The sequence below is a fragment of the Perissodus microlepis genome, chromosome 16 (assembly GCF_051167445.1).
Source record: "Perissodus microlepis isolate ML-2025 ecotype Zambia chromosome 16, ASM5116744v1, whole genome shotgun sequence".
Classification (NCBI taxonomy): domain Eukaryota; kingdom Metazoa; phylum Chordata; class Actinopteri; order Cichliformes; family Cichlidae; genus Perissodus; species Perissodus microlepis.
In genome coordinates this window covers 27,987,347-27,999,922 of record NC_140476.1, presented here as the reverse complement: position 1 = coordinate 27,999,922, position 12,576 = coordinate 27,987,347, and the positions used below count along the sequence as shown (strand labels likewise).

At 40.5% G+C, this 12,576-nt stretch overlaps 1 pseudogene; it reads left to right on the top strand.

The window, feature by feature from the left end:
* Window positions 1-3,524: 3,524 nt before the first annotated feature.
* LOC146371104 (olfactory receptor 6N2-like) lies at window positions 3,525-4,403 on the top strand (annotated as a pseudogene).
* The last annotated feature ends 8,173 nt before the right edge of the window (window positions 4,404-12,576 follow it).

The following is a 12,576-nucleotide window of genomic DNA, read 5'->3' as shown; positions in this document are numbered from 1 at the left end:
TGCTATAATCACAAAGGGGGGTCAAATGTCAATTATCGTTATAGGTTCTTGCTATATGTTATGACATAAACACAGCACAGTTGTAAGAATCATAGTTTTTAGGTTCTAAGGCTTTTTGTCAGCTTAATAGCTTTACAAGACTGATTTTCGTGCCAAAGGCTTGCACAGGCCTAAGTTCCCTTATGACAACTAGAGCTGGAAACAAGACCTCAAGCAATCCTGAGGCTAATTAGCACAGCTAGCATTTTAAAAAACATTTGTGAAATGTTGCCATTGCTAGCATATACCTGTATTACAGCATGGTAAGTAGCAAGAACGCTAAGTTTTTGTTACCTTTGAAAAGAAAAATGTGAAGATGTAATATTAGCATATGCTAATGTTATTCACTCAAGCAAACATCTCAGGTATTGACTTGCTGCTTTCTAATATCTGTGTTTATTTCTGGATATACCTACATGGTTATTAGACATCCCACATAAAGGGTGACAAAGGCAGTAACTATAAATGACCATAAGTTTACTGTAAATTACACTGCGATGGGCTCAATTCATATAGTTCTATCACGTGGACACGCATGTTAGCAACCATAACCATGTAGATATACGAATGCTGCACAAGGTTCCAGTCGTCCCTTTACACTTGCTCTTGGACTTGTCTTGACCTGCTCCAAGCTCAGCTTGTGGATAGATAACGTTTGGAGAATATTTCTACAGAAAGCGGATTTTACTAGAAAGCGACAACAACTACTGCATCTTTGGATCTTTTGTACTTGTGTTTTATCATAACAGCAAAGCTTGAAGATGGCTCGTCGTGGACCCTGACTCCTCGACAGTCACCAGGTACTGGCAGGGCTAGGGGCCAGGACTCTCCTCTTCGGATTTTTGGGGGATGTTGCTAACTCCGGGTCCGATAACAGGCACCACACCCACAGTAGATGTGCTCGGTGTGAGGTCTCGCAGCAAGCTATCAAATACGGCGCATTTCTCGGCTTTTTAAAAAAACGCTATGTGTTGCCAGGTGTTTCATCGGATTTGAGGTGTTACCTCCTTTGACAGTATCACAGTATCAGCTTAAAGCACTTGTTGCAGGCTGCTGAGTTTGCATATTTTGCTGTGAAGTACAGCCAGACTTTTGACCGCTTCGCTTTGGGCATTTTTAATCTGTAGCTCTGCTCTAAAAGAACGTACGTACCTGGACCCGCCTACTATCCTCGGAAACGTAAAATGATTGGCTAGAATCTGAAGTGTATCACAGCTCAGGGAAAAAAAGAGCACCGAAATAAAGCACCGAAATGTGCGCTGCTTTTCGGTCTGGTTACTACCGTTTATGTCAGAACCGGTGCCATCATGGCACCGGATACCGGTACCCATCCCTACTCGTCAGTTCTGATTTCTCCCAGCTGTGCCCTCCTTCTGTGTCTCATTCCCCTCGTTAATTCCCAGTGTATTTAAACCCTGTGTTTCTCTGAGTCAGTGTCGCATCGTCCCTCATGCTGTGTGGATCTCCCTGTGAGTTTAGTTTGTCATTTTCCAGTTTAGTTTAGTTTGCTTTTGTATGCTTTTCCCGGCCAGCAAATAAAGCTGTGGTTTTGAGTTCATCCCTCGTGTTTAAAAGGCTGCATTTTGGGTTCAATTCCTGTCTGCCACACAGCGATTCATGACAGGGTGCGCTTGAGCGTTTCCACCAAACATTAAAAGCCATGATGAGGAAGTTCTGCCTCGAGTCAGGAAGAGAGTGGGACGAGGGTCTGCCACTTCTCCTTCTAGCGGTGAGAGAGAGAGTGTGCAGGAGTCCACGGGTTTCAGTCCCGCTGAGCTGGTGTTTGGACACACAGTGCGTGGTCCCCTGCGGCTGCTTAAAGAGAAATATCTGTCCGACACAGCTATCCCTGAGCAGAACGTACTAGATTACCTAAGTTGTTTTAGGGAGCGTCTGCATAGACACTTACCCATCCCTGTTTGCTGACACTCCCTCTCGCACTACTGTCCTCGAACATGACATAAATGTAGGTGACCACCCGCCGATCAAACAACACGCTTATCGTGTGAACCCTACCAAACACGCACTTTTTCAGCAAGAAGTTTCCTACTTGCTGGAAAATGGTCTAGCTGTCCCGAGTTCTCCCGAGAACATGGAGTTCCCCATGCCTTTTTGTGCCGAAGGAAGACAAAACCCCACGTTTTTGTACTGATTTTCGAAAAGTGAACAGTGTGACCAAACCTGACTCCTATCCTCTTCCCCGCATGGAAGACTGTGTTGATAGGGTTTGCTCCGCAAAGTTTGTCACCAAGCTGGATTTATTAAAGGGTTATTGGAAAGTCCCCCTCACTCCATGTGCATCTGAAATTTCCACTTTTGTCACCCCTGATCACTTTCTCCAATACACCGTCATGCCGGTTGGCCTTCGAAATGCCCCTGCCACATTCCAACGCCTTATGCACATTGTATTAGGTGGTGTCAAAAATTGTGAAGTGTACTTAGATGACATTGTAGCTTATTCAGAGACCTGGTCAGAACACCTTGGAACACTCACTGAAATTTTTGGAAGGTAAAAAAGAGGGATCCCTTACCCTTAATCTTGCCAAATGTGACTTTGGTAAAGCCACTGTGACTTATCTAGGGAAGCAGGTGGGCCAGGGTCAGGTGCACCCCCTTCTGGCCAAAATTCAGGCTATCCTAGATTTCCCTGTGCCTCACATTAGACATGAGCTTCGCCGTTTCCTTGGAATGGCCGGCTATTATCATGGCTTCTGCAAAAATTTTGCAGACGTAGTTGCACCTCTCACCAGTCTCACAAGTGTGTCAAAACCATTCGTGTGGTCACCCACATGCCAGAATGCTTTTGAGTCTGCCAAAGCTCTCCTCTGCAGCACACCGGTACTTGCCACTCCTGATTTCACACATCCTTTTAAGCTCGAGGTGGATGCCAGCAGTGCAGGTGCGGTGCTGTTGCAGGAGGACAAGCATGGTGTCGATCACCCAATTGGTTATTTTTCAAAGAAGTTCAACATTCACCAGCAAAAATGCAGTACTATTGAAAAAGAAGCTCTTTCCCTGTTGCTTGCACTACAACATTTCGAAGTATATGTTGACTCTAGTTCATCACCTATCATTGTTTGCACCGATCACAACCCCCTCGTGTTTTTGACTAGGATGCAAAATTCTAATCAGAGGCTCATGAGATGGTCCCTCTTAGTGCAGGATTTTAATTTGGAGATCCAGCACAAAAAAGGAACCGAGAGTGTAATGGCAGATGCACTGTCGCGTGGTTTTCTCCATTCCTAAGTGCCAAACATCTATAGGGGAGATGTTTGGTCTTGGCAAGGGGGGTGTTACGGACCTGGCCATAATGTGTCTTGGTGGCTGTTTTTTGTTCTGCCTGTCTGTGTCTTTAAGAGTCTCTGCGGATGGTGAAAATAACAAAAGCAAGGACAGCACTAAACATAAAAAAAGGAGTTGGTACAAAAGATAGACCAAGTTCAAGCACTGATAGCTGAGCGGGGGTCAAAGCAGTGTTACTCAAGATGACAACAGCTGACTTCTTCCCCAGAATTGGGATCGTCCATGGACGGTTCAGTGAGTCTTTTCCCTTTTCCCCGCCGTGTGCATTTACATTTGGGCCTCTTCTGGATGGAGGTTCCAGGGGGGGAAACTCTGTTTGGTCCAAAAAAGCATATTTGGACTGGTTGGGTCTTTACAGCATGATTATCTATCCGAAGCTCTTATCTGATGTTTTGTCTGAAAAACAAACTATATCGTATCCACTCTGTCTTTTCCAAGGATTTTCGTATTATGCCTCAGCTGGGTCAGAGTTTTTACTGTTGGCAGCAATGGCATATGACAGGTATGTGTCTATATGCAAACCCCTGCAATATCCAGTTATTATGAATAGAATAACTATAAATGTGTTTCTGATTGTAGCTTGGCTTGTACCTCCTTTTGAGATTGCAGTGTCATTTGTGCTTTATTTTAATGTAAAACTCTGTAGTTTTACTCTGACAGGAATTTTTTGTAACAATTCAATTTACAGGCTTCAGTGTGTGCCCTCAGTCACAATATCTATATATGGTGTGGTCACGTTGATAAATATTGCCCTTCTACCAATGCTTTTCATACTTTTTACATACATAAGGATTCTTAGAATATCTTACAATTTTTGTAGAGAAACAAGGAGAAAAGCTCTAAAGACATGTTTACCCCACTTGCTGGTGTTAATCAACTTTTAATGTTTTATTGTTTTTGATTCAGTTATAATTAGACTGGATTCCGATCTGTCGAAAACTCTTCGCTTGACATTGACGTTTCAGTCAATTTTATTCCATCCTCTTTTAAATCCAATCATATATGGACTCCAAATTAATGAGATTTTTAGACATATCAAGACATTGTTGTGTCAAGTTTAATAACACTGGTATTACTGCATTGGTATTATCAAATGAATGGCATTTCAGATAATGGAGTACTTTAGCTCTGATTTCACATGCAAGATTGATAGCGAACATAATGGTCATTATACAAAGATAAACAATTTATTAAATTTATTAAACTGTTGCTGGTAATCTTTGAAGTCTAAATAGTTCATATGCCCGTGTTTCACATTTTCCTGTCTGTTTTGTCACAGATTATAATTTACTATTGTGTAAATGAATAAATATAATTTAGTAAAATGAATCAATTGCTACCAGTCTATTATGCTGACAAGCATTTTTTGTATTGTAACTGACATATCAATGTCAATGAAAGAAAAAACAAAGTTTTAAAGTTTTTCAAATTCTATAAATTATAACAAAATATTACATATACATATAGCTCGGGTCCTCTACCAGAGGTCTGGGAGCTTGAGGATTCTGCGCAGTATCCTTTCTGTTCCTTGGATTGCACTCTTCTGGACAGAGATCTTGGATCTCCAAGTGCTCTAATTACTACTGGAACCACTGTTACCTTCACCCTCCACATCTTCTCGAGCTCTTCTCTGAGCCTTTGGTACTTCTTCATCTTCTTGTGTTCCTTCTTTCTGATGTTACTGTCATTCGGTGCCGCCACATCTATCACTACAGCCCCCTTCCTCTGCTTGTCCACCACAATGTCCAGTTGGTTAGCCATCACTATTTTGTCCGTCTGTTTCTGGAAGTCCCACAAGATCTTAGCTCGGCTAATTCTTGACCACCCTAAGGGGAGTCTTTCTATTTTTGACGTCGGGACTTCCAGGCCATACACGGCACAGATATTTCTGTATAATATGCCGGCTACTTGGTTATGGCATGATATGTATGCCCTGCCTGCTAGCATTTTGCACCTTCCTGTTATGTGTTGGATTGTCTCAGGTGCATCTTTGCACATCCTGCACCACAGGTCTTGCCTAGGGTGGTAGGCACACAATTCATAACAGCACGTTTACATATGCCTAAGTGCTTTCTAACATTTAGACACACTAATATGGTGGTTTTTATTATCATTTGCCTGAGTTTCATTGATATTTTATTTGTATAATTGTTCCAGGATTCAAAAAAGATTTTCAAAATGATTATGGGGTAAACAGTCTTGGATTTTGAAATCCCTTGTCAACAAATCATTTTGCTGCTAGGAATTTTTCACCTATACCTTAACAAATTTCACTTAATGACTCCAAATCTGAAAATCATTTTCATATAAGTATGTCCTGTTTATTGCTTGTGATGTTACAAGTATTGGACAACTATGATGACAGGACAGGATTTGTGATGCATTTTCAGCAGTTAATACATTTTGTGGGTGAGCTCCTTAGAAGAATGAAAAAAAATAATAACTGTGATGGTATAAAAAGTAAACTGACAGCCCACAGGTGATATAAGGATTCTGTAATGAGTGTCATTAGTGAGCATGCATTGGTGCCACCTGCGCTGTGTAAAACAACAAGCCTCAGAGGAGTGGCCTGACTACAGCCAGTCTCTAAACAGCTAATTGCTAAGTTAAGACTAGTAACTGTCAAAATGGTCAACAGGTTATTATGTCTTTAGCCCTAGAGAGCAATTAAACTTCAGCTTGGGTACCCTTCAACAACAACAATAAAATTAGTGTCTATAATATCTGTTTACTTTGACTATGTGGCTCATTAAAACAAGTACTAATAAAAAAGTATAAAAAGTTTAACTAATCAAGTAAATCTTACTGCTGTCATCATTGGTCATATAATGTCATTAAATATTATGACAATATTATAAACCTAAAAACCTAAAACAAGCAGTGGAAAGGAGCAGAATTTAAAACCATTGCGTATATTTCTATTGCTAGAGGAAAAGTGGCCTAACTGCATAATTTTGCACTGAGGCAGCAAACCAAAACATGCTGTTTTGGTAAATCTGTCTATAAACAACTGAAAATAATTCATCACATATTCTTCTACATGCACATATTTTTTTAAAAATACAGTTAATTCAATTTAAACATGAATAAAAATGGTTTTAGTCTTAGCAGTAGCTAGCACTGTGCCATGTGCAGATTTGGCACATGAAAGAATTACCCCTGGTCAAAGGTCAAATCATCTGCTACTCCTCATTTTACTCAACACTGAGGTATTTTGTGTCACAAAATAAGTAAATACTTAATAAAGGGACAGTGTAATAACCAAAAATTTGGTTTGCTGCCTAAGAGCAACACCATGCCAACAGTTGACTGTGGAGAATTTGGTAGTGACAAAACTTCATGACTGGACGTGTTGCACAGGTGTCATTCTATCAGCCATGTTGGCATTCCATGAGCTCCTGCTACTGCCCGTGCCTGGGTGTTTGATTTTATACACCTGTGGACATGGAAGTGACTGGAACACTTGAATTCAATGATATGGATGGGTGAGATAATTATTTTGGCAATATAGTGTTTACACTACTAAAAAAAAAAAAAAAGACAAAGGAAAAGGAAAAGAAATCATGCTGGATCTCTGTACTGATATGGACTGGGTAATGTTTTAGGAAAAGAACACATTTGGTGGAAATGAAAATTATCAATATACAAAGGGCTGAAAGCAGACTAATCCATTTTGTCCATTTTGAAAGTTCATTGGAACATTGTAGTAACTCAGGCATGTATACAACTACCACTTACATGCATGCCTGATAATGTTGACATATACACATAATGAGACGAGGTTTGGTGTCCTGTGGGAAGGAGGTGAGATCTCCTTCCATATCTCACCAGGCCACACGCCTCTCACACGCCTGGACAGTCTGAGGTTCAACCTGGTGGCATGGGAAGGACTGAAACATAATCTCCCAGAGAGAGGCCTACTGGATTTAGGTCATGTGAGCGAGGGGGACAGCCAGTAATATCAATTCCTTTATCGTTGTGGAACTGCATGAATACCCTCGCCACATGAGGCCAGACACTGTTGTTCACCCATAGGAACCCAGGATCCACTGCAACAGTGTAGGGTTTGACAATGGGTCCCAGGATTTGATCCCAAAACCTAATGTTAGTTGGTGTGCTGTTGCCAAACCTGTAAAGGTCAGTGAGTACCTCTGTGTATTTACTTCCCCAGACTATCACTGACCCACCACAAAAACAGTCATGCTGAACGATGTTACAGGCAGCATAACATTCTCTATGGTTTTTCCAGAACCTTGCGTGCCTGTCATACGTACTTAAGGTGAACCTGCTCTCATCTGTGAAAAGTCCAGGGCTTTTGTCTCACTGTTGCACTTCTAGTATAACTGCTAACAGTATTAACATCAAAGAAGCTGAAATTGATTAACAACCTCCTCTGCTACTTAACTGACTAGATCAATATACAAAAAATTTGATATTTTACTCTGATTAAAAAGTATTTCAGAAATTGAGCAGTCTATTATATATTATTCTTATTACTCTATTATAATGTATTAGAATATAATTATAATGTACTCTTCATAAGCAGATGAGGTCACAATTATTTGTCTCCATTTTAAAGTTAAGGTTTTATAAATTTTCCTAGTGCTTTTTTAAAAGAGCAAACATTTTTCAAAGAAACATTTCTAAACCTGAAAGTTTTCTTTAGAAAGCACAAATTATTATTTTTATTCGTGCACAATAACAGAATTATTTCAGACCAGCATGCGGACCGATAAAAACTCGCTGATGAGACATTGTGAAGCCAGTCTGACGTATGCTAAAGACAACCTGGAGAAAAATTATTCATACTGGAGAGGTGTACAACCCAAAAAGAACACCATCCCCACACTAAAAAAGTGGAGTGAGTATTATGCTGTTTGGTTGATTCAGTGCATCTGGAACTGGGAATCTCATCAAGGTGGAACGAATCATGAAGAAAGAAAGAAATGTGAAAATCTTGAGCAGGCGACAACTGGGTCGTCGCATTGTCTTCCAACATGAAACAACCCAAACATACATCAATCCTGGTGAGTTACTACCTGAATGATGAATGCTTTAGCATTCAGGTATTGAATTGACCGGCACTGACTGGCTGCAGAAATCCCTGAGTTGAATCCCATTGAAAATCTGTGGGATGATCTAAAGGGCTAATGATGCTTAGCCTAGCAGTTTCTGAGTTTTGTGAAATATTTTGTGTCTGCATGCCAAGTAAAATAATGTAAGCATCCAAAATAAAATAATGACATCTAGAAAAGTTATGTTAAATATTCCCTGGTCTGTTTAGCAGCACTTGGTGTTACAAATACACTCAAGAGGGATTATCAGGAGCTGGTCGTGAGGTGTTAATCGCTTCTCATTACCCCATGCGTATACTACACGATGCAGAACACACGATTAAGGCAAAACTTGGGGCGTTCCCCAAAATAGTCGAACGAGTGAAAAATCGTCTCAAAATGGGCCAGAAAAATCGGACAGTGTATGCCCAGCTTTAGTGGTAGGTTGATAGCTCAATACTTAGCTGCTCCAGTCAACATGCCAAAGCATTCATGGGCAAGAAAGGGAAACTTGATTGGATTTTACATGATGAATTTGTGAGTATGTCAGACAGAAAACAGATGTTAAAAAAAGTACTTTTATGAATGTGTGTTTGTGAGATGTGGTTTGCTAAGTAAGAACCACTCCATGTACATGCAGGTGACCACAATGCATTAAGACTGGAAACATGCACTGTCAGTTAGCTACATTTAAAAAGTACCAACAACTCAAAGTTTAAATATTATACTGGATATTATACTGTTATGTCAGTTGTCAGCAGAAGTGTATGTTGAAAACGCAGAACTTTACAACCTGAAGTCTGTCAGGATAAGAAAGGATCAGATTTTTTCCAGTTTGAGATAAACTTGACAGCTGTTTGTAATGATTCTTTTCTCTTTGTGATTATAGGCGCTACTCTCAGATTCAGACCTCAGCACCACCCAGTGACAAAAGACTGGGTGGTGCTATATGTCCACTCTTTATGTCAAATGCACATTTCTGTAAAATATTTGAATACTTTTGTAATAACCCTAAAATTAACCAGTGAAAGAGTGCAAAAGCTATGCTATTCTGCACATATGCTGTAGCTGTTTTACTGAGAAAATTAAAGACAAAAAAATCAAAAGAGATCATACAATCATGTAACTGGTATTTTCTGTATAGTAATTAACCATGACACAGAGTAACCAAAGAGGGTAATATATATTTTAAATATACACAGGCTTTAAACAGAGTAAAATATTATTTTAATTCACTGAAGTGTGAAAGTGTTTTCATGGTCTTTTTTGATTGCCTGATTGAAGGACATTGTGATATAGTCTGGCCTGCTGAAACTGAAATAAAGGAATGTTTTTATTTATCTTCCTGATGTGTGAAAATCTTAAACTGACCTGCTGTGCTGTGTTGTGTGATTCAGGTCTTTGGGGCATATTGAGCCGAAAGGTAAACTGCAGATACAGCTGAATACCTTAAGATCTTTCAGACTTCCAGAACTCATGTAGAGGGTTTTAAAAGCAGAAACGGATGTATGACAGCACTTCAGAAAACTCTGCTCATACTGATGTGACAATAACTTTAATTTGTATTTTCTGTTAACATCACTAGGGCAATTGGATGGTCTCCATCAGTGACATCTGCCAGGACTTCTGCTGCTACCTCACCTGCTTTTTCCCGACTCCATACCTGACAATGAAAGTTGAATGCTGTGTTGAGCTTCTTTGTTAAATCGGTTCATGGTTAATACAGCATCTTTCTACTCGTGGTGCTCATGGTCTAAATTAAGCGTGTGCATTGTTTTTACTCACTTGTCAAATTGAGATGTAGTTTTATTGATATGTAGATTTTGGTATCATTATTTAAGTCCCTTACCTCTCATTACATCTGAGAGAGTTTTAAAACAACTTAACATCCTAACAGCTATACTTAATATCTAGCTTTTTTTGGAGATTATGTATCAGAATTTCAGGAGCAGGACCACACCTCCAAACATGCTCCTTCCGGCTGTCATCAATTTAGGTTCCCCCGTTCTGCAAGCTGATCATTCTCGTTTACGTGCCCCACCCTCCCTCCCTCCCTCCTTGTTCTCTATTCTTTAACTTCTTCGCTTCTATTTAGTACACGGGGATCTGCCAGGCCCGGGAGCCATTGCCAGTCCCCTTCGAGGCCTTCCCCAAACCGCAGCTCAATTCATGTCAAAGCATTCACTTTTACCTACTAAAATGCTGTTAAACCTAAATTGAGGATGTGGGCCCAGCCAGTGAATTGGAATTTCAGGAGCAGGACCACGCCTACAAACACGCTGCTTCCGGCTGTCATCAATTTAGGTTCCCCCGTTCTGCAAGCTGTTCATTCTCGTTTACGTGTCCCACCCTCCTTCCCTCCTTGTTCTCAATTCTTTAACTTCTTCATTTCTATTTAGTACACGGGGATCTGCCAGGCCCGGGAGCCATCGCCAATCCCCTTCCCCAAACCGCAGCTCAATTCATGTCAAAGCATTCACTTTTACCTACTAAAATGCTGTTAAACCTAAATTGAGGATGTGGGCCCAGCTAGTGAAATGTTAAAGTGATACAGAGTGCTACAACAGGGTCTATCTGTATGTGCTTTTGCTAATAGTAGATCATCTTTTTAATCAAAAATACATAGTATAAGTCTAATTAGTATGTTGAATAAGAAATGCAGAGTAAATTAAATTATTCTAATGTCTAGATTTTATGTGTGTATACATGATTCAGCTTCCACCTTGGCTGATAAGTGTCATGATGAGCTACCTGTGTTTTTCCACTGTTTCCCAGTGTATCCACCTCTGGGTGGAGCCCTCATCAGTCCACCTGCTCAGCTCACCCGATAGAGATCGAGGACAATTAGCACAGTAGTATTTAGGACCAAGTCTTCTGCACCAGTTTGTCAGCTAACCTCACATTAGTAACAGGCTGCCTTTGCTTCATGCTCTTTGTTTCTGTGTTGTGCCTCTAGTCATCTCTTGAAACCATCATCACACTTAGCTAAGGCTTGCATTCTAAGGATGTTGGTCACTACGTTAAGACTCTCAATTCTTTACACCTGTCTGCCCCCTGCCCTTGCACCTCTCTGGATAAACCAGGTTGGACTCTCTCCAATCACCCACCTTCCAGGATGCTCACTTGGCCATTACCTCTCCACCCTGACCGACACACACTCCACCTGCCAAGTAAGATGCAAACACACAGTTGCATTCTGTGTAGCAGTATTTGGGTGGAGTTACTTGGGTCGAATTCTTGCCCACACACCAAACTGACGTACCTGTGATCACACCCGCCTAGACTTTTTATACATTCCCTTTCTGTTCCAGTTTTAATGATTGTTGTTGGTGATTTTACTGTTACTGACTGATCATTAAATTAAGATAAATGCACTCATATCACTATATTTACAAATACTGGAAGTCGCCAGTACTACCCCTTAGCCTCCTAGTAGATGTACCTATAGTATACATGATGGAGTATGGTCTGTGGCTTAGCTGCAGGGTAGGGGTGATGCAGTGCATTCAGGCAGCAGTGCCAGGGGTAGATCATCTTCGGATCATGCCCCCCTGTAATTGTGCCAGGATCTGGAGAAGGAGGAAGCTGAGATTGGAGAGCTGCGTGTGGTGACACAGAATGCTGAAATTAAATAAATTCCCGAACACTGAAATACTATGGGTGGGTGCATTGTGCTGGGCAGAATGAACACCAGTTTGCGTTACAGGATAAATTTGAAAAATTAAAAAAAAAAACATGAATTCTGACCTTGAGGGCAAGGGTCACAGAGATTCAAACTTGTCTGAGACTTTTAAAGTAATTTGTATGTTCTTATATTATTGTGATTACAAGACTTTTAGAAAACTTGATCCTGACTTTGTGCTCCCTCATGTCAAGGCCACTGAAATTCAAACATGTGCAAGATTTTTAGTAAATACTTAATGCACCAATGGTAAAAAATTGAAAATTATAGGTGACTTTTTTCTTCGTCTGTTCTCAAGGTGTTCAGAAAGAAACTTTTATTCACGGCTTTAAGACAAATGACCTGTGATGACATCCACACAGATCTTTATGCCTGCATATATCCCCCTGTTATTACAGCCATCTCTTAGTTAGTTGCTCTCCATTGAGCCAAGCTGCAAGGCACGGAAATCTTGTGTTTAACATTGTTCCTCTCCTTCAGGGAATACAAGTTATAGAT